Source organism: Macrosteles quadrilineatus, unplaced genomic scaffold, assembly GCF_028750875.1.
Source record: "Macrosteles quadrilineatus isolate MER2022 unplaced genomic scaffold, UCM_ALF_1.0 Scaffold_5__1_contigs__length_97177068, whole genome shotgun sequence".
NCBI classification, from domain to species: Eukaryota; Metazoa; Arthropoda; class Insecta; order Hemiptera; family Cicadellidae; genus Macrosteles; species Macrosteles quadrilineatus.
In genome coordinates, this window is record NW_026542598.1 from 94,105,600 (window position 1) to 94,128,835 (window position 23,236).

General features: G+C 35.4%; 1 long non-coding RNA gene across 1 annotated transcript; it reads left to right on the forward strand.

The window, feature by feature from the left end:
* The first annotated feature begins 17,283 nt into the window (after window positions 1–17,283).
* On the forward strand, window positions 17,284–23,223 carry LOC128995308 (uncharacterized). Its single transcript, XR_008490968.1, has 3 exons — window positions 17,284–17,647; window positions 18,300–18,476; window positions 22,983–23,223. It is a non-coding gene; the product is annotated as an uncharacterized LOC128995308 (long non-coding RNA).
* The last annotated feature ends 13 nt before the right edge of the window (window positions 23,224–23,236 follow it).

The window sequence follows — 23,236 nt, forward strand, 5'->3', positions numbered from 1 at the left end:
AGTGAATATACAATTTATATAAATCGGTATAATATTCACTACAAAACAGCAACTATTTAATTTCATCAACTTTATTGACTATAATGTAAAGTGTGTGATAAGGGTAGGTTAGGTAGGTCAAAGTTATCAGCCACAGCTGCTGTTGGTAACAATTGACCGAACAGCTGACTACGACTACAGCCCGCACACCGCAGCAACCATCGTGGTCAAAACTATTGTCATTATTTTTATTTTATTTTATGGTATAATCTGTTTTTTATCGAATCAAGCTATCGTAGCATGTATATTTGTTTATACAAAATCTGGTCCTTTACCTGTGATGTTATGTAACTTACTGTACTAATTTTGTCTACATATGTTACAGAGTTATACGTATACGATGGTGTGGGCCCATTTTAGATTAATTTCAGTCCATCAGGTATGCTTTGTTTTTAAATTGAACTCCAGTGTATGAAACACACTTACTTTTAGATTTTCCAAAGTGTTCAGAATAAATTAAGATGACCTTCGTCCTAGTGGTTCAAATCTCGCCATTAACCACGTTGGTTTTGTTGTTCTAGGACGCTAGACCCGAGCCTAGGATTGTGTTTCACATTACTTCAGGTTAGACCAAGGGGTTGCGGCATTATCACTTAAATTCCATTGGTGATTTGGCGGGATTCGAACCACGTTGGGTTTGGAGCTCATTCACGTTTAGTTGTCGGTCATACACCGCGAAAATAAATTGGTCCCTTAAAATATGAAACCGAACCAGAAGACTCCCCTAAAAGCCGTTGTAATAGTAGTTTTGTTTTTAACCATTGACATTTAGTGGACATAGTTTACATTTGACAGGGTTTCTTTCAAAATATAACCATTTTACTACATTGCATGAACATTATTATAATATATTATCAAACAATATGTTGAAAATACCTCTAAAAATAATATATCTTGTTCGTTTTTAATTGAGACAAGTTTGTTTGTGTGTGTGCGTAATCTCTTGTCACTGTTTCACCATAGGCGCTCTAAAAATAGCAAACATTAAACCAAAACGAAGATCACGAAACCTGACATGAAAATGTGGATCATTACATTTACACTTCGACGTTACATTTCGAGGACGAATAAAAGAGCAAGGGTCCCATGGGTCGCCATTGTCTGATACCTCAATGCATCTTAATAATCTGAAAAGCAACCTGACGGTGCCCAAGGCAAGTATTCGATGGATTTGCTCGGTAATCAAATTAAAAATAAAGATATTCATATTAGCTTTTTTCTTTGCTTTTCTAAATGTGTACTTAATTGTTATAACGTTAGAGCTTAATTTTATTTTTGTTCTTAACGTGTATGCGGGCAGCTACTCTAATCAACCATATTATATGTGTTTTAAGGTTCAAGGAATTTTTTCATACACATATTCCATTACTGATTAAGTTACACCATAGATAAAACATACCAAACTATGTCTTGTAATCCAGCATCTGATCCCATCTCCTGAGGAAATCAATCATTATCCCAAACATGTTAACAGTGGAAAACAAAATAGCTGAAAGCAATACATACAGTATTTAGAAAGTCAAATGAAAACAAAAAGAGGAATGGAAAAACTAAAAAAATGTCAGTTATCACTTCAAAACACGATCTCAGGGGCGCGGACTGAGAACTGTTATTTTTATTTACACCATTGAACCGAACAGAATACGGTATACAATCAAGACGTTGATTAAACAGGAGTAATACATTGATATAGTATTTTACCATGATAAACAAGCACAACACACTTACTTGTGTGTTGTTGAACCAATGCAGTGGATAGAGTTAGTACAGACCGTAATATCCTGTATAGTGTATTGTGTATTCAATGTGTTGAGTGTTGCATTCAATATGACTACAACAACCTACTGGATTATACCATTTGAAACACCATTTGAAATGTTACAAAACCGTTTGCTTTCTAGATTGCGATTTATTAGAAATATAATGTTTGTAATCGTTATTCGTTAGCTGTTTAGGCTGTTCTTTGACGTGGCAAAACATGCTTAGACTTGGCCCTCCTGTTCAAGGATTTGATGTAATCTAAATTTTCTAAGCCCATATAATTACGAAACAAGAGTTTCTACACTAAACATTAAGCTTAGAAGTAAAAGAAAACTTAAATTAATTTATATGATTTAAAATTCTTTCTTATATGACGTCGAATTGACTTAATATTTTAAACTCAATTTTCAAATTACATTTTAATGGATGTTAATATAGAAAAGATGTTATATGTGTTAAACATTTTCAATGTGTGTAAAAACAATACTAAGCCCTATTAACACTATTGGATCCAATTATTAATATCTCTGTAATTGTATGTCCAGCATCGATGTACGAACGACACAAACGAGGTTTTCTGTGTATTGCAGCTGTAATTAACAGAGCCTCGCGAGTAGCAGACGAATATTCGTTCATTTCACCGAAATATCAGATGTTTTGTTTCATTGTTGGACGTTGGATCCACTACATACACCCCTTCCAACGAATCGATCCATTTTAGACTCTAAACTCTGCGCAACCATTTAATGACTGACCAACAAATTGTGGTCACTCTTCTATTGATACGCTAGGAAGTATATGAATATCTTTTCAAACAAATCCTAGCTACAAATCTATATATTAATAGATAAGCATTTTAAAAACCTTTTCTCTCAGCTCATGTCTATAGCTGGTAGCTGGGAAAATCTGCGCATATTGTCAGAAAGATATTTTCCTGTAGATGTGCAGAATCACTTAATAAATTAAAATAGGGTCAAAAATAAGCACAAGAAATTAATTTCAATTGAAAAAAATACAATGGCCTTATGGGCTGCTGTGCTGGAGACGGAATATCGAATTATAAACAGAAAATCATAACTAATTGAAGAAATTCCGATTACATGTTTTTTTAGCGAATTTCCCATATAGGGAATAAGCTATTACCGTAGTACTCATGGTAAGACCTGGACGCGGGACCGATTTTTTTTTCGTTTTGAGGTCCCTAGAGGCCAAAAACACCATCCGTTCAAATTCATATATATATATATATATATATATGTGTGTGTGTGTGTGTGTGTGATGGTGGGTGTGTGTGTGTGTGTGTGTGTGTGTCCGTCAGCACGATAACTCGAGCAAAAATGATCCGATTTTGATGAAATTTGGTACAAGCGTGTAAACGTACGTTTATTCGAACGAGTTCGCGATCCAGACTGATCGGACCATGGGAACGGGGGTTTACGGGGGGTTTTATGGGGTAAAAATAGGTTTTTCCTATTTTTGACCCAAAAAACATAAAATTTAGCAATTTCTTTCCAAACCATTTAGTAGAGCTTAAAAAACAAATAATTTAGTATATTGGAGCGTTATTATGCGCCTAATGGTTACGGAGAAAATTCAAAAAAATTGTAAATTTAAAATTCCCATGTTATTCTTATGGAGAATAAGTAAACTGTTGTAGTTTGCTTGATGTGAACATATTTTGATCAAATTTGGAAAATGTTTTTATTTCTCACTAACTATTCATATTTTACAAAAAAACAGTTTTAACCACCCTGATGCAGCAATCCTAAGTACTTGTTAAACTAATTCTATTTAAATCAAGAATAAATGTTATATTTTTAAGTAGACATTTCAGTATAAATCCAATCAGTCAAAGGAAATTCGCTTAGTCTGCAGGTTTGCTGCGGCGGGGGTATTTACATATGTGGGTGAAAACAGAAAACGCCTTGCATTGTAACACATATGTACATGTTTCATTGTAAAACAACCTAGCTTTGGTCACTGTTTGGCTTTCTATTTTATAACTATGTTTACATGGACAAAAAGAATAAAAATATTTAATTCTTTTTGTCTATGCTATTACTTTCTATAAAAAGAAGACAATTTTTGCTATGTTTATGTTATATCCCAATATTCTTGTATAACTATACTTTAGGTATTCCATGCCAAAGTGTTGTAATTAATAAGTGTGACTTACACTTTTTATTATTTAAAAAATACTGCAACTTGCAACATACTTTTGTATATTAAGTATATTTTCTAAAGGACATTATCAATAAATGTATTCCTAATAATGATACTCAACTCGTTGATATTAATTGAGATATATTTTTTTGGACGTGGGTTTTAAATCAGATTATTACATTATATAAAATTGTTGTCTTAATTTATTTTTATAATACACTATTATGTATAAACACTTTAATACATCATTATACAAGCGTATTACTTTGTTTTCATGCTTATAAATTTAATAACTAGCCTAATATTAATTGGACAAGATATATTTCATTTGTATATAAAAAGTTACGCAAATACATGGCACGAGTAGGTAACTGTAGTATTTGTAAACTATAAAAATTCACCATTTGTAAATCGACTTCTACAGCGCCTGCAAACTGTAAGTGCGCAATACACACAATACAGGCATGTACCCATATTGCGTTCAACGCCTGAATACTGATATTGTTGATTAATTATTGTATTGAACTTCGATTAGGCATAATGTTATTGACATCTTACTATTATTTAAGTTAGAAAAGTCATTAAATACACAGCAAACGAAATTATATAAAGGTAAAAAAGTAAATTTAAGTAACAAACAAAAACCATAGTTAGTTATGATTTAGTAATAAATCTATTGTTAGTCTATAATTTGTTTTAAATAAATAACTAGTTTTTCTCAGGGTAATGTTAACAAAATGTGTACAATTTTTCCAAGCAAGTAATCAAAAGAAAAATATTGGGAGAGTAACAACATAAAATAAATAAATTTGCGATTAATGATAAAATAGTCACATACATTCAATGACAAAAGAAAGATTTTTATGTTCAGGGCCGAAGTTGAGCAGTAAATTTTTACGTTTAAGATATTAACTTATAACTACAAACTTTTGAAACTTGACAGGATAGTTTTAAACTCTTAAGAATCTGAATATAAATAAATAAACCTAACATTGTCCCATTAGCCAAGTGATAAAGAAATGTGTATAAAGATGTAATGGAAAACAAATAAAGCAACTTTTGTATGGCTTCAACTGGATTAAATTTCATTTGTTACTTTATTTAAAACTAGCTGTACCCGCGGGCTTTGCCCCGTTTAACTTTTTAATTTTCAAGATGAGCTCGTTCGCATGGCTCAATTACGTCCTGGTTGAAGTTCGTTCGCTACGCTCACTCACTTTTGGGTTGGAGCTCATTCGCTGCGCTCACTAGCCTTCAGGTTAGCTCGTTCGCTACGCTCACTCACCTATTGGTTGCAAATTAGCTGTTGTCATAAATAAAAAAAAAAAAATAATAGTGCTGCACCCTGTTGGTAATCCTTGTAACTTTAATGCTATTGCACATCATAGAACAGAACCAACTTGTTTAATTGAAACAGCTGTTAAGATTCATTAATTCCATTTAAATATGAGTACTCATAAGGTTAACATGGGAAACTCCAGAGCCACTGGGGCGGAGCCCGAGAGTCCGATCAGAATAAAAACTACTTAGTTTTCCTATTTAATGCCTAAAGAATCAGTGTACCAAATTTCAGCCTCCTAGGTAAGTGGGAAGTGGGAGAATTAGTGATGAGTGAGTGAGTCAGTCAGTCAGTCAGTCAGTCAGTCAGTGAGGGCTTTGCCTTTTATATATATAGATGTTCAAATATTATTAAAAAACCCTATAGTTTTATTGTTTTAACATTCCGACAAACAACTTGTTATCGTTATTGTAGTTATTTTTTTATATTTTAAACTGTATAACCCTTGCGTGGACATTGTTAATACTTTTAACATTTTAAATTTTTTACTCCAAAATAAAGTCTTGGCCACAAGTTGATTTTTAGTTACTCATATTTTTTTTATGATGTACATCTAATTCAAACAAAATTAATAATTTGCAACATGAAGTTTGAAAGGACGTTTAACTAACTTTAGAGCTTAGGATAAAAATATTAAATTAAAAAAAACATGTACCTATTTAAAATATAAAATTTCAACTCTTTGTTGTACTTAATCATCAATTAATTTGGCAAAACATACTCTATTTCACAGCTGGTTCAAGGTTCAACCATCAATTCAGTTTTTAGCCATCCAGGGCTTGAGGAGTGAGTGAGTCACCAACTGAAGTGAAAGGCAAATATAGGGATAGGTCAGTTAGGGACTAATGGAGAATACTAGTTTGGAACTAACAGACAACAGGACAGATGAGTGCTTAACACAGAACCTCAATTGCAGCAAAGAATATACAGGGTGGTCATAAATTATTGGACACATTTTAAGGTTACATAGAACCAAGCAACATAGATCTTGGGAATTGTTTTATGAATGGAAAATAGTTTTATACAGTAACTGCAAAACAATAATTACATGAATGTCAATAATTTTAAAAAGTGGTTATAAAAAATGTGCAAAAATCACTCAAACAGTTTGTGTAAGTTTTTTTCCTCAATGACTCGTGTTGTGGCATATACAGCATTGATAGCATGGCATAGTTAGCATAACAAAACCAACGATGGACCTTTCTACACCAGCTGTGTATGCTATTTGGTGAATCAAGCCTTAAACTGACTTAAAAGTGACAATTTTACTAGGGTTCAATAAAAAGAAAAATCTTTGATTTAATGAAAGTAAATCTGCAAAATCTGTTCGAAGGAGGTTTTGTTTAGAGTATAGCCGTAATTCCCTATGTAAAATTTTCATAAAATGGTGGTACAGTCAGTTCGAACGACTGGGACGTGTCCAACATATAGTCTGAAGGGTCCTCATCTCAAAAGAACATAGCTTACAATAACAGTTTAGGTGATTTTGACTGTTTTTTAAAAACTACTTTTCATAATTGTTGACATTTTTATAATTAAATTTTTGTAGTTACTGTATAAAACTGTTTTAAATTTGCTATTTAATAAACCAATTTCCATGGTTCTATGTTGCTTGGTTTTTTATTTATTTGATCTTAAAATGTGTACAATAATTTATGACCACCCTGTATATTCTTCCCAAAGCAAACTTTATGCTTTCCCATCTGTCTTGTTTAATTAAACTTTTATAAAATCGATCTCACTAGACAGCGTACATACTGACCCAATGAATTTTAGGTATGCTGCACTCTTTTTAATACAATGAAGGGTTTCGATGCTGCGTCCCTTTTTAGCGATCCAGATTTTAACGGTTGAGGTGTCATTTTAATGCTTATTTAGCTGAATGACAAATGGTAAAAGTTCCCCCCTACGTTACATGTGATCTACCGTATTCCTAGAACTAGAGTTCTCTTTCGGAAACTTAATTATGCTGACAAATTTTTTTGTAACTAGGGGGCCTGTGCTAAAGAACTATATGGTATGGTCGTCCAGGTGTCGCTCCGACAACCCCGTACCATACTGGCAGTCAACCCGTTGCATTGCCACCAAAAACTCAGCTGTTCCTGATAATTGGGCTTTCATAAACGGTCCTGACTGATGATACAACTGGTCTTAGTCAGTAACAAAGCTGCCAAGATCATCTAAATTCATTCTACACTCATTCTTCACCTATGTTTGGGTTAAAATATGCACTTAGGTGGCGTCCCCAACCCATCTCAATAACTGATTGAGCGGAGCGAGCGATGCGAGCGAAGCTCTTATACGTCGACTCTTATGCATTTCGTAATAAGCAAACTCCTCCTACACGGCTGAATATATCGTTTTCAAATTTTGCATGGTGATAAAGACCATATCGGTGAGTGCCAACATCTATATGGCGTTAAAAAAGTCTCTCAGGAATCCGCCCCACTGGGTCTCAAAGTTTCAATGTAATCCTTATGGAAGCAGTATTTGACACATAAACAAAGACATATGATCAGCTGTTGACTTTTGAATGCAGTAGATATATAAATAGGTGATAGCATTATTATACAGATATTAGAACAGGAATGGTATGGATCATAAATATAACCAAATGACGACACTAGCTTGCGGTCCGTGACGTAGGAAGTGGTGAAAGAAGTAGTAAAGGTGAGCTGTTCGGGAAGTGGGATCTGTTTATGACCATTTGACTACCTCCCGATCGACCAGCATGGTGCCTTAAACAGATTTGTTATTGGTTGATGCCAGAAGTTAACACTAGGAATGTTGATTTAAATCACAGCACAGCTGCCTACATTTTTTGAGCGCTTAAAATCCACAAACATGTATGTGTATGGATGATGACATGCTCCCATATCGATAACAATCAGAAGGACAGTAGCCGACCCCCAGAAAAGACAGAGTAGTTAGCTTTTGTTTTGTTTTTCATCTGGACCCAGCTATCCTTGATCATTGGGCTTTTAATAGATATGCTCGTATTTAATCAGCTGATCAATTATCTTTAACATATCCATAATTAGCATCCACACCATTTATTTACACTAAAGGTTGATTCACACATAGTTACGGCACGTTACAGTTCAGACGGGCGCACCGAAACTCCCCCGCAAAATCCAGGTAGATACCGAAACTTCGCCGCGACCCGTAATCCTGCCCCAGCGGTGCACCGATATTCCCCCGCTGTCCTTCCTGGAATCCAAGGGGAGGCAATGACGGGGAGAGAATTTTCATTGTTATTTTAGAACGCGGAGATTCTCCCAAATCCCTTTATACATCTCTTGGGGGGAGAGTGAGCCACTGCTCACTTTCCATCAAGATCGCTATCTTGAGTCAATTATAACATTCCACTCATTTATCCCCTCACCATGAGTATAATAATCAATGCTTTTACCTCCAATACAATATTTTGTTCTTTGTGTGGTGGTCTTCTTGAATGTCAGTTTCCTTTTCCTCTATTTTTTTTCGCAAATATTTTTCCTACGTTTGTTGTTTTTGTTTATGTTTATGTTTGTTTGTGTATGCGTTGTGTGTGTCCTGTGTTGTTCTGTCTGATTCTGATAGACTTTAATGAATACTTTAATATAATACATGATACTCACTAAATAACTAAACTATAAACTAATTCTTGTCTAGTTATTTATTCTCGACCCGGCTGGCGGCTATTCCTTTCGAAGTTACTTGTTTCAAGTTCGTACTTCCATCGTCTTCGTGGTATTTTTATAGTAATCGTGGTCTTGATAAATTCGCGTTCAAGCCACTTTGATTTGAAGCTAAGTTACCATCACAGTTTTGTGGTGAAATGTGTAAGTATATTTCGTCGTTTGGTGAGTTGTGTGTAGTTGTATATTAATATTTCCCTACCAGTTTTAGTGAGCCAAACTTTGTCATAATTCGAAGGCTAGGCCTGACGTCAGGCCTAACTACTAGGCCTACACGTTATCGCTACGGTATTCAACCAACCAATTAATGGGAAAATTGAAGTTGGTGACACCCTTTTAAAACTAATGTTTTAAAATTTCTATTGCGACTTAATTTTTAATCTTTAAGTTAGGCCTACTTAGGCTAAGTTAAATCCTTTTAAATTTAGTGTGACGTCCACAAGTTTGTCCCATCAGACAAGTTTCTGCTTGCCTAGTTTGGCAAAAGTTTGCCAAGTTGTGTGGGATCTAGGCAGGCCCGGACTGGCTAGGTCCGCAGGTCCGCGATCGCGGAGGGCCCCCAGCTAAAGGGATGAGGCTCCTTCTCGCTTAACCCTCCAAGTGTCCATAGTTTAGGCCTTAATGTCCACCTATTTTTGGCGCATTTGCAAGGTTTTATTAAAAAGGATCTGAGAAGCTTATAACAATGTTAATTCTAATGTTCTATATAGGCCTACCATTTTGTTTGGAAAATCATGGGCTTCAATATCATACATAAAACATAGGCTTACGGAATTTTTGTTTCAAACTAAATTTTTAGGAAAAAAAATTATTTTGGAAAAAATTGAAAGAAAAATAAGTTCGCGCTCAATGAAATTGTATAAATTATACGCCTATAAATATTTGAAAATAACCACTTTGTTCTAAATTTTATGAGGATTACAAATATATAATAATATAAGGAAGTAGATTTGCAAATAAATAAGTTATGGGCAAAAAACAGATTTCAGTACATAGTGTTTAGCTAAGAATGCATAGCCTAACCATAGCTAGGAATCTGGCTGATAATTTACATCAATATCACTACCTACTTCTTCAGGATTATCAACCAGCACTTCAAAACCACTTAAATCTTCTTATAATGCACCACGTATATCACTACTTTTGATTTTTAACACTAAAACAATGATAAACGTAATAAAACACGTCAGTCATCGGTCCCAGGGTAACCTAGCTGTTTACTAATACGCACGTCAGCTGTCTGCTACAATTACGATCGGCTCGGAGAACATACAGCGCTGAGACAGACCTCTGGAGAAAGCTTAGAATATAACGGAAAGAACGATACCGTACCTACCTAACTCGATCTCAGTTCAATCCGATTCAGTCAGTTATAGAGCCTCGCCGTAAACGATGTTCGGGCGTCGAAAAATCGACGCGTGACACTACACAAAGTGTGTAGCGCAGAGGGTTAAAAATTACAAAAAAAAACTGTTGCTTGTTAGAAGTTATCATATGTTCTTACTAACGTTTTGTTTACATTTTCCAAACTAGAGAACTGTGTTTAACAACTGTTTTTTATCTTGCCGTTTATATAAAGGCATACAAAATACTGTAGTGTTAATTAGGTTATGTTGTTGTAGGGTAATACATTGTCTGCGTGGAGACTTGTGTTGGGGTTAGCGGGCAACGGGAAAGTGATGCTCTATCATATCAGCTGATTACTCAGCCCAAAAACAGCGCTAATTTAAAGCTTTCCGGTAGAGATGTGCTGATTCTCGATGCCACCGATTCTGAAGCATTGGTATGTGTATCGAGGATAATTTATCGTCAAGAGTGAATGTCACTGCCAAAACCTAGAAAGTGGGTAGGAATAATTTTAATGCGAAAATCAATTGACAAAATTTGACCATACGAATTTCAATTTTTTGAAAAATACTATACAGCAACTAAAAAGCAGTAACATAAAGGTCAGCTATGTATATGCTTGCGTTAACGCACAAAACATGGCTAGCAAATAAATCCAATGAAGAAAATTCAGAGAGTCAGCTAGTACGGTATTGCACAATGGACAGTTCAATGTCAGTCCTGCTTAAGTTAAAGATATTGTTATATTATCGGCATTATTAGTTTGCTCTATTGGAAAGAAAATTCTATTTTAAATTCATGCTTTTATTAACCCTCCCAGCGTCACTCGTCGAAAAATCGACTCACGACACACTTTGTGTAGTGTCACGCGTCACGAACATCGTTTACGGCGAAGGCTCTATGACTGACTGAATAGGATTGAACTGGATCGAGTTAGGTATCGTTCTTTTCGTTAGATTCTAAGCTTTCTCCAGAGGTCTGTCTCTAAGCGCTTTATGTTCTCCGAGCCGATCGTAATTGTAGCAGACAGCTGACGTTCGTGTTTTAGACAACTTGGTTATTTCACATCAGTGACTTGTGTGTTTTTGTACGTTTATCGTTGTGTTTAGTGGTTAAAAATGGACAGTAGTAGTTATATACGTAATGCACTAGAAGATGATATTAGTGATGTTGAAGGACTTATTGACGATCCGGATGAAGTTGGTAGTGACATTGATGTTAATGATCAGCCAGATTCCTAGCTATGGTTAGGCTATGCATTCTTAGCTAAACGCTATGTACTGAAATCTGTTTTTTGCCCATAACTTATTTATTTGCAAATCTACTTCCTTATATTATTATATATTTGTAATCCTCATAAAATTTAGAACAAAGTGGCTATTTTCAAATATTTATAGGCCTATAACTTATACAATTTCATTGAGCACGAACTTATTTTTTTTGACCTAAAAAATTTTTTTGAAACAAATATTCCTTATGTTTTATGTATGATATTGAAGCCCATGATTTTCCAAACAAAATGGTATGTAGAACAGTAGAATTAACATTGTTTTAAGCTTCTCAGATCCGTTTTAATATACCTTGCAAATGCGCCAAAAATAGGTGGACATTAAGGCCTAAACTATGGACACTCGGAGGGTTAAGAACATAGGTAAGAGTTTTGACTATTAATACAACTATTTTATCCCCATATTAAATTTGTATCCAGATGTTTTAAAGTTTATTATTTTAGTAAGTACCGGTACTTAGTTAGGTAATAATAGTAGTAAATCTCGGTTACTGAGCCTTACTTAAGATGTAGCCTATTTTGTCAGACTCAGCAGAATAATTTAATTGTGTTCATTAAGAAGACCTACTAGGCCTAGCCTACATGGCAAAATATAAGAAGTTGGAATTTTTACAACAATAGGTTACTTTGTTATTACTGGTAGACTAACCAACAGAAGTGGGGTTCTTGACTTTTTTGTAAATTTTGTAGGCCTTTTTTGTGTCTATTTCATGTTGGTAACACTGATCACTAGTGTCGATGAAGCTATCCTAATCACTACCGACTCCTGGAAAATCCCAGCAACCCGACTCGTGCGATTCCTGGGACTTCATCGGAATTTCCTGCGTTACCATACGAGTACTTGTCTGCAGGAAATTTGCGTCACAAACTGTTCCGCTCTAGATTATCTTCAAAGAAGCCACCTTTTAGTATGGTCTTTTCATCATCAAGTCTTTTGCAGTAGTCTTGAACTTCCGGTCGTCCAGTCATCGAATGCTGGAAGGGAGTTTGTTGAAAAACTTGATGGCAGATGTGGGGAAGGAATTGAGCGTTCTGCTCAGTCTTGCCCGGGGGACATCAAAGATTCGGGAAAGCTCATGTATTAATAGCATGGATGTGTATTGAGAAATGGAACACTGCATTTGATTTCAATCAGGCAGGCGTAGATGTAATGGCTCCAGATGGTTAAAATTCCAAGTCTCTTAAAAATCGGTTTGCAGTGTTCTCTAACAGAGCTCCTTGAGATGATACGGATTGCCGCTTTTTGAAGCTTTAGTACTTTCTCCCTTTCTGACACATGACTCCAAAGGTGCAGTCCGTACGCAATGTGCGAATGGAACAGGGTATGGTATACCATTCAGCAGGTAGGCCTACTGCTCAGTGACACATTTCCGGAGGCGTCTCAGAAGACACTCGAGCAGGCCTTGGCAACATGGGCAGCGTGGTTGTTCTAGTCTAGTCGGCTGTCCAGCTGGAAACCAAACCAAGGAGCTTTACCATTGCTGTGTCATCCGAGGAATCTCTTGAGAGGGTACAAAAGAGTCACTCTGAAAATGTAATTTATAAACAATTCAACTAGTAGGCTAATCATAATAACAGTTTGAACACATGTTAGAAATAAAATGTAAATAAAACAGAGCCTATTTTAACGATAGGATTGATGTCTTTTTATGCGGAAGTAATGTTTAACCATCTTTTACATTTTTGACACTGGCACCACTGATGGTGAAGCTGATTAGACCTTTTTTCGTAGACAAGGCTATCATCTATCTACGCTCAGTTAATCGGAGACAGCGTGGTTAAAGTTTCTCTCTAAATTCGGTGCAGTCAAATAGGCTACCATATTTATATCGTCAATCTTGTTTTTTTTGCTTTAATAGCCTACTGAGTTGTAATTAATACGTAAACTCCACAGCTGTTACCAACACTTTGCTGGGGAAAGTTTAATTAATGATGAAGTTTAATTTGTCGACATTGATTGATTCCTCTATAGATAAATTTCTGATTTGTAGGAATTCCTTGATTTTCTCATATTTCTTTTAATTTAGCCTCTTATCGGTTCGTCATTCATTAGGTCAAGATGGGTCAACATTTTATTCTTTAGATCTACAATGTAAAATAACAAAAGTGATTGCAGTTGTTGTATGGCACAAAGACCAAGCTTAGTTTTTTGAATTCAGTTGAAATTGGTTTGAAAACCTGGGTTTAACGAGGTCTTCCATTTTGGAGACATGTAGCATTGCAGTAATCGACTACGATAGAAGCCAGCCAGTTTTTTCAAAATCTTTTTGTGAAATCTTTACCAAGTAACTACTTATATTATTGTTTTCCTTCCAGGATGCTATGGTCAGGAGTGTTTCCTTTTCTTTTGAGTTCATCTCTGTTATTTCTGGTGACAATGGTGTGTAATACTTAGGGAATTCAATCAAGCCGTTTGCCATTGATAGAAGAATCAAACTTTTGTTTGGATCTTCTAATAGGCCTCTATCCTTAAACGTGTTATTCTAAACTCAAGTAACATAAAATTAAAATTCTTCAAATGGCTCAATACTCTCTAACTGCATAGGCCTATAAGTTTTCACTATGTAGGCTCCTATATGACAAACATCATTTTATTTATCCTCTATTTTGTTTTCTAGCTTAATTATTGATGCAACATGACAAAAAATTTTCATGACTTTGGCTTCGCCTCGATTGCAAAACTTAAACTCAGGTCGAAAAGAGTCACTTTACAAACTCCTTAGTGATGAAATATACTATTTGAAATTTTGAATTTTCGTGTGTTAAGTAAAAGTAATTTCACTTAATTTATTTTGTAGCACGGACTCCTAGGCACGATCTTATGTTGCTTATGCTTAAAAATCCGGTCCTGGCTAGAAACATTTCTCTCTATGACATCAATCAATCAATCAATTATCAATTATTCATCTTGGCATATTGAACTGTTTTGTGGTACAAAAATTGTGGAACACCTAATCCTAAATTTTAAAAATTATTTTCCTTTTTAGCAAATTTCCCATTTAGGCAAATTTCCCATAAATAGCAAATTTTTCATACGCTATTTAATTATATAAAAGTGTAACCATTGATTTATTTTTCAGATGGCTAGAGGAAACTTTTAAAATTAATAAGTCTTCCCGCTGTTTGCCAGAACAGAAGATTCATTCCAGTTGGCTGCAATTGACAGCCGGATCAGAGGGGCTCTACCATAGGCTGAGGTGGAAACCAAGATCTGTTTAAGTAATGCTTAACAAAAGCAAAAGACTACAGGCCTATACTAAATTCATGCAGAGGTAGCACAATAGCACATATACTGCAACTGGCCATTCAGCTCTTGGCTACAACTACTTATGTGTAGGACATTATCAATTTTGGAGTTTTTGTGCCTTAAACGGCCACTAAGCCCATAATGTAAATAAAAAATACATTCTATAGAAAAAGGTAATATACACAAACTGTTAGCTTGCACCCAGAAAAGTAGCTTGATAACCCACGTAGGCCTATCCTGATCCTCATTGTCTGGGGTGTAATGTCAACTTTTAAGGCTTAATTATGAAGATTTGTTAAAGCAGTTTGAGTCATACTTTATTTACAAAATTTAGGCGGTTTTAGTGGAAGAAATCAATCCCCTCCACTTGACCATCTACCATTAAAATAATAGCTTAACATCTGAGGGTTGGAAAACATCAACCAGCTGCTAAAGAGAGCTACAGCTTCTTGTTTGTGATAAGCAAAAATAGGTTGTGGTTGTGGCTGAACTTTCCTCGACGCCAACTGTACATGCGAATCTATTGAAAAAGTAGAGTATTACAAATATTTAGGAATGGTCTTTGATTGCCATCTTAATTTGTCTAGTCATAGTTATTTTTGCTTATTTAAACAGTAAAATTAGAAAATATATCCTATGATTTCGGTCAGCTGAATCGGATTCTAAATGCAAGTGAAATGAAATTTTATATTAAGAAGATTTGGTTAAGTATGTTCTATTGAAACTTTGAAAAAAATCTACTACAAATTTTTTTATTTCAATTTAACGTACTGTATCGAAATATGGGGATACACTACCAAAACAAACATAAATCAACTTCTAGCCATTTGAAAAAGTTTTGAGGTGTATGGCGGGACTGAGCTTTGGGGATTCTTGTGTGGAAACTTTCAAAAATCTTGAGATTCTTACCGTTCCTTGCATAATCATTCACCGATTTTTAATATATTTCAAAGCTAACATCTTTAAAACAACAAATGAACAAATTCACTCATATGACACTTAGAGGTAAAAGTAACATCCATATCAGTAGGCATGACACAAGGCGACAAGCAAAATTGGCAAGTATTTTCTTTGCTCCAAGACTTTGGAACCATCTACCAAATCAATTTCAAAATTTCCCTCTTAATTTATTTAAAAAGAAGTTGAAGAAAGTTAGAATTAAGCTCTGTTTGTTCACAATAGATGAATTTTGGCTAGTGACTGATGATGAATTTAATTTACTAATTATAGAATGTTAGAATATGTTAAGGTGGAGAAGTTAAATTGTGTTAAATTATGTTTATGTTTAGGATTAGTTGACGAGTTAGGAGATGCTAATGTACCACATTACGTATTTTACTAACAATAAAGTTCTTGTATCTTATCTTGTATCTTGTAAATTAATGTCTATCCTTCGGAATCATAAGCTGGGGGGGGGGGGTTGTTCTAAAAGTGTTTTACAGCCATTAAACATAACACAAAAGTTATTAATAACATTTTTTTTCGGGAAATCCAGGCGTTTAACATCTCTGACACTCACTTCAAGGATGTGCCAGTTTTAACAACCAAACAACCAGACAACTTTTCATAAAAAACTTTCTAAGTCACATTTTAAAAACTTTGCAACGGTAAGAGGACACGAAATAGAAACATTTAGGCTGATATGAAGAAATTTTACCAAATTTTCAAATTACATTTTGACATACATGATTTATTAAATTCCATGTTGATGGCCCCTGGATTACTTATATGACTATAATAATGGTACAATACCTCGTCAAGTAGTCCAAATGATGATTGAGGTTAGAAACCTACATGTTTCGCCGTAAATACGGCATCGTCAGGGTTACAAAAACGAAGACATCGATGTCACACGCACACAATAAATACACGGATACGAACATTTAATTACGGAAAGACAAAATAAACATTTAATTGACATTGATAGGCCTATCACACGCACACGACGGAAGGAGTCTGACACTGCAGTCTACTACCTGCGCCGGGACCGTCCGTGTCGTGTGCGTGTGATAGGCCTATCAATGTCAATTAAATGTTTATTTTGTCTTTCCGTAATTAAATGTTCGTATCCGTGTATTTATTGTGTGCGTGTGACATCGATGTCTTCGTTTTTGTAACCCTGACGATGCCGTATTTACGGCGAAACATGTAGGTTTCTAACCTCAATCATCATTTGGACTACTTGACGAGGTATTGTACCATATAGTACATGATTTACCTTTTTTCTACCGGTACCTTATTTATTTACTTATTTTTTCTTTATTTTTGACATTTTATTTTTCAATCTTATATTTGCAAAACTACTAATTATTAAATGTAAATGAACAATGTTTTTTAGGTCAATCATATATTAAAACGTGACAGGGTTTTTTTATTTCACGTTGCTGAATCAGCCTCTTAAAATAAATAAATTGATTAAATAAACTTATTTGATTTAGGTTCCCTGTTGCTGCGCCGATCATCGAGTTTCCCTCCAATGTCAATGAGGCAAGGCCTGCCTCCAATGCCACATTCATTAACTGAGTTTGCGGCAATACTTGAAAGACCGGAATACAGCCATTTGAAAGGGGTGCAGGGAATAGAGGATGCTGGTAACTTTTTCCCTGGTCTGATAGGTGGCCAGAAAGAGGGCTGGACTGCAGCCGTATATATCCCCGCGGCTGCAGAATGATCCCATGCTGCAACAGACGACAAGGCTCCACATGGATGCAACATTTAAGGTGTTGCCACAGGAGCTGAATGCATATCAGTTGATAACAGTCCATGCTGAGTACATGCATGAAGTAAGTATTTTAATATGAATCAAATTTAACCTACATAATAATTGTTGTTTGTAATGTAAAACTAACTATAGACTTCGCAAAAGTATGAAGTAAAAGAAAGAAGTTAGCCTTAGACAATAATATTTTGTCTCTTTTAAGGGTACGCTCTACCTCTGCTCGGAAATGCTCTGAAAATCGGGGCTACAGTAGCTATGTTGCACCTTTGAACAGCGCTGCGAGAAGCACTTGCAGACGTTTAAGTCCCCTCGAGTTACTCAGTTAATTTTTAAAATTTTTTTCATCCGAAGAAGGTTTCTTACTTATAAAATTCAAATCTATGACTCTCGGATTTTAATTTACATCAACAAATTAATTCTCATGAGTAAAATGCATTAGAAAGGGCTTTTTTTGAGAGGTTGGTATTTGTCAGTCAACAAATATGAAATGAATAATGTAGCATAAATATATTTTCAATCGGTTATGAACTAAGCCGACGATGACCGATAATGACGGATTTTCGCAGTTTATAAACAAGCAACAAAAACAGGTCATTCACATTAGTGTATAGAAAATAGTTTTATGGTATTATAGACTATTAACACTGACTATACACAGAATAGTCAATGATATTAGGCAAAAAGAATTTATATTAATTAGAAAATACAATTTACAGCTGTTTCATGTGGCATACGCCATAATGTCTTTGAAAAGCCAATCTGCCTACGTTAGGGTTCTCCGGTACATCCGGGGGGAGATCCCGAATTGGAATCCCCAATTCATAATATCAGATTTTGAGACAGCGACGAGAAGCCCAACTGATGGGCTGTTTTTTCCACTATGCCCAGGTTAGGTAAGTCACAGTTTTATTAGATTTGGTTCTGTTGGACTCATTGTACATCTTAATTATGAGATTTTTTGTTTAGAGGGAAACTTTAAACATTCTCACAAAACACGGGTTTTTGGCTTATTCTTGCATAGCGCTTAACATCAGCTAATTCATTTTCAGAGAATTTCCCATACAGGGAATAAGCTACATCTTAGGTCTCATGAAGACCTAGACTCGGGACTGATATAATTTTGGCTTTGTCGTCCCCAAGACAAAACACCGTTCAAATTCATACACACATACATATATATATATACTAGCTGTACCCGCGGGCTTTGCCCCGTTTAACTTCTTAATTTTCAAGATGAGCTCGTTCGCATGGCTCAATCACGTCCTGGTTGAAGTTCGTTCGCTACGCTCACTCACTTTTAGGTTGGAGCTCGTTCGCTGCACTCACTTGCCTTCAGGTTAGCTCGTTCGCTACGCTAACTCGCCTCCAGGTTGAAGTTCGTTCGCTACGCTCACTCACCTTTTGGTTGCAAATTAGCTGTTGTCATAAATAAAAAAAAAAAAAAATAATAGTGCTGTACCCTTGTTGGTAATCCTTGTAACTTAAATGCTATTGCACATCATAGAACAGAACCAACTTGTTTAATTGAAACAGCTGTTAAGATTCATTAATTCCATTTAAATATGAGTACTCATACGGTTAACATGGGAAACCCCAGAGCCACTGGGGTGGAGCCCGAGAGTCCGATCAGAATAAAAACAACTTAGTTTTCCTATTTAATGCCTAAAGAATCAGTGTACCAAATTTCAGCCTCCTAGGTAAATGGGAAGTGGGAGAATTAGTGATGAGTGAGTGAGTGAGTGAGTGAGTCAGTCAGTGAGGGCTTTGCCTTTTATATATATAGATTACATAAGAATGAATGAATGAAAAAGCGGTAGTCTGCCGGGTTGGCACGTCTAAAACTAATTCTAACATAACTGTTCTTAAACTAAAAATTAATTCCTTCAAAATGAAATTGAACATCTTTCCTTAAACTAACAATGTATAACCATAGTTTAAAAAAAAGTTAAGACTTAGAAATACAATTTAACCAGTTTGTCTGAGTTCATTAAAGTTATATCGGTTTATTTTTATGGTGTTGAAAATTTTGTTAATTTTTAATATAAGTTTTATATTTGTCAAATTCATGTATTAAGATCCACCTGTATTGCCAGGATGCGTTTTTTAGATTATGTACGAACGATCGCCAATTCCTGCCATCACCTTCAGAATGGACCCTATTGTGTAAAAATGTTAATCTAAGATTACTTAAAAATGGACATACAGTGATGGACTGATTTGTAGTTTAAATTTCACACATATAACAAAGAGAACACTGCTTATTTCACGTTGACCAAGGTTTACCATTCAACGAGAGCAACTCTGTCCTAGTCTTAATTGTTCCGGGAATGAAGCTGACATCGGTGTTATCAGTAAGGTAGCTTCTATCTCCAAGTTCAAGGCCAAGGTTGAGGCTGATCAGTTGACTGGTGTATGACATGCGTGCACGTTCCATACAATCTCCTATCCATACATCACTCAGCTTTTCCACCACCGTCAAACATCTCGATTTTACCGCAGATTTAATGCAGTCTTGTTGGGTGCAAGTTCTCAAACACTTCTTCAACAAAATAAGTTCAGGTTTGAAATCTTTGTCTGATTATGGAATACCTTTTCTGTTTGCCATGCACCAGAGTACAACATTTAGTTTTTCTCCATGTCTATTGTCTACTTTATTTAAATAAAAGTAATATGCAAATATGGTTCAACAAAAGTTTTAGTATGTTTTCAAGGTTTAATAAATATATTATTGGTTGGTCATCTAGATGACCTGGTGAAGAGCTGGGCGTCGACAAAGAGAGCGTGTGCAGGCCAGTGAACACCTCTGCGCTGCGTTGTCGCATCTAGCCCAGTCAGCCTTCATTAATTATCTATGAAGGGAATTTCAATAAAAGTTTAAGCACTACTCTTGTGATCAAAGATGTGCACTGTCAAGTGTCCAGGGCATCCTGCAGTCCTTTCAAGTTCACAAAATATCCATGTTTGTAATCTTTACAGTGTTGGGCGATCATTGTCGCATCCCACTTTTTATGCCCTTCTTCAACATTTCATTAACTAGATTGATTTTAAAACTCGGAGCCTCATCAGTCTTATGGTCACAAAATTCTATTATTAACTAGGAACAAAAACATTTCAGTATAGGATTAAGCGGGGCAACAACTTTTGTTGAACAGCTGTAGAAGAAAGAGGGAGAAAAAAAGAAACTGACAACAGGACAGAACTTTACCTATCTTTTTATAATACCAGTAGGGATAGAGACCCCACCTAGTTATTACAATTCTTAAACCAAAGAATGGCATTTCCGAGTAATTGAAATAAATATAGCTGGAAATTCTTTTCAATACTTATTCTACATCAATGATTATTATATGTTAATCGATAGGTAGTTTTGGAACAGCAATTTTCACCGTTGCAACCAGCAATCAACATGAAATCAAATTAAATTGAATGTACTGTAATCACTCAATGGTACTCAGTACTGGAGGCGTAAATAAAATTGTTAGTAATTTAAATTAAGAATTGGAATTAAATTAATTTGAAGAATTACAAGAATTGGAAATGCTGTAAAAGACTTATTTACAGCATGAGCATTTTACTTCCAATAAAACATATAATATACAGTGTATTATAAACAGTTTGTACCATAATAAAAAAAGTGTTAACAATCTGAGCTGTATACTATATACAAGTTAATGTAGAATTCTTGTAGAAAAAGCAGCAGGTTGAGGTTCGATTTTTCACAAAGACAGACAACCAAAGCAGAATTGCTTTTCCCATCTCGTTTAGACTTATATGAAGAAGAAAAAACTGTCCAGCACTCTAGACATGTGGTTTTGAACGTTGGAACTGGTCAAGCATAACTGCTTACAGTGAGAGGCAGCTAGGCTACTGAGCATCATGAACGCTTCCTTAAATCATATACGGACATGCAGATATGCTCTTCAACATCTTTTTCCGACCATCTGCGTGTACATTTGGGAGTGTCAGACGGCTAAGAAAACGCTTGATCTATCTCTCCATTGATAGTGAACCCGGTAGCGCAGCGGCAACGGATAGAAAAAGAATCTGTGGTTCAAGAGTTTCTGGTAATGTCTATTGTGTTCTGCAGTTCATCATTGCTTAAGTTTCTTTCCTCACTCTCTCAGGCAAGGATACCAATCATTTGCATTGTATTCTTGAGTGACTGTGGTGAAAATTTGTGATGTTCTTTAATTATAGCCAAGCAGCTCACGCTGAGCTTCAGCTGGGCGTCGGCAAAGAGAGTGCGTGCAGGCTAGTGAACACCTCTGTGCTGCATTGTCGCATCTAGCCCAGTCAATAAACGCACAAACTACCTTTTTTGTAGCCGCCATCCTTCCAGCTGTAACAGATCATTGCTTCAAAATGTTGTTTAGTTTAGTACAGCTTATCTTGTCCCTGTCTTTGATGTTAGGATGAGGTTTATTATTGTTGTTGATATTGTTAAAGTAGTTAGCCTTGATTTACATTGTTGACTTTGGTTTGGGTTGTGTTGTATGAGTTGTGACGTACTATCAGCTTACACATCAACTAGATTTATTACTGTAGCTATTATTTCATTTACCAGGATTTTACTTGACGAAATCAATAGTTTATCTTGTTTACAAAGGATGCTGTTCACTACCTAGTTGTTAACACTATAATCGGCTAACGTTAAATTGTTTAATTAAATTGTTTGATTCCTAAATCAAGTGGTTTTGTTCTGTTGTTACCATGTCTCCAGTATTGATTGTTGTACTAGTTGTGAGGCTAGTTAGTCATATGTACATGTGATGTGCACTATAGGTTTAGTCAACATTTTATACCAAATCAACATTGAGTTTTTTTCTAAATTTACCTTGCCAAATGGGTGCGACAGTCTTTGGCAGTTTGCAATCTACATTAAAAATTACAATCTTTTTTAAACACATTAAAATTTATATTTGACGTGAAATACTTTTGTAGTTTTGATGGGTTAGTGGACTGGTGTCATAGTTGTAATAATACATTGATAATTGGTAGGAAAATATAGAGTAGTTACACTTTGTATTTGTAACATTAGCCCGTTATTAGTTATAGAATCAGATTTATAATATTACGTTACTACCGTCATTCGTCTGTTCTAATAGTAATTAAGCAAATTTGAGATTAGTTTACTGTAGATCGGTGCTGGATCGAGCTTTGTTACAGGCTATTTTGTATTGTATAGGTATGTTACTATGTTATGTTACTTTGATTTGCTGGGACTATTTTTTACAAGGTTGTTATTTTCTTAGGATAATTATTGGTTTACTTTGCTGTAAGACTACGTTTGTTAATTAGTATCGTTTTTAACAACTGTTATTGTCCTGTATTATCCTCGTTTTACTAAGTTTGTTTGTAGTCACAAACTCTCACAGTACTAACAGGTTTAAATGTTTCAGAACCATGTCTGATCTCCGTGCTAAACTGGACAAGCTGGAGGCTGTCGAGGGACCCTCAAGGATCGCCATGACCGAGCTTACCAACCCTGCTGGCTACATAATCACGGCGGCACGGTTGCACAGTCATGCTCAATATGGCACTAGCGTTATTTTGGAGGTACTGGTGGGCAACATAGTGAAGATGGTTTTTTACCAAAGCGCTTCGGACAAACTATCTCAGTCGTATGTGGACGCGCTGGCTAGCGGGAATTACA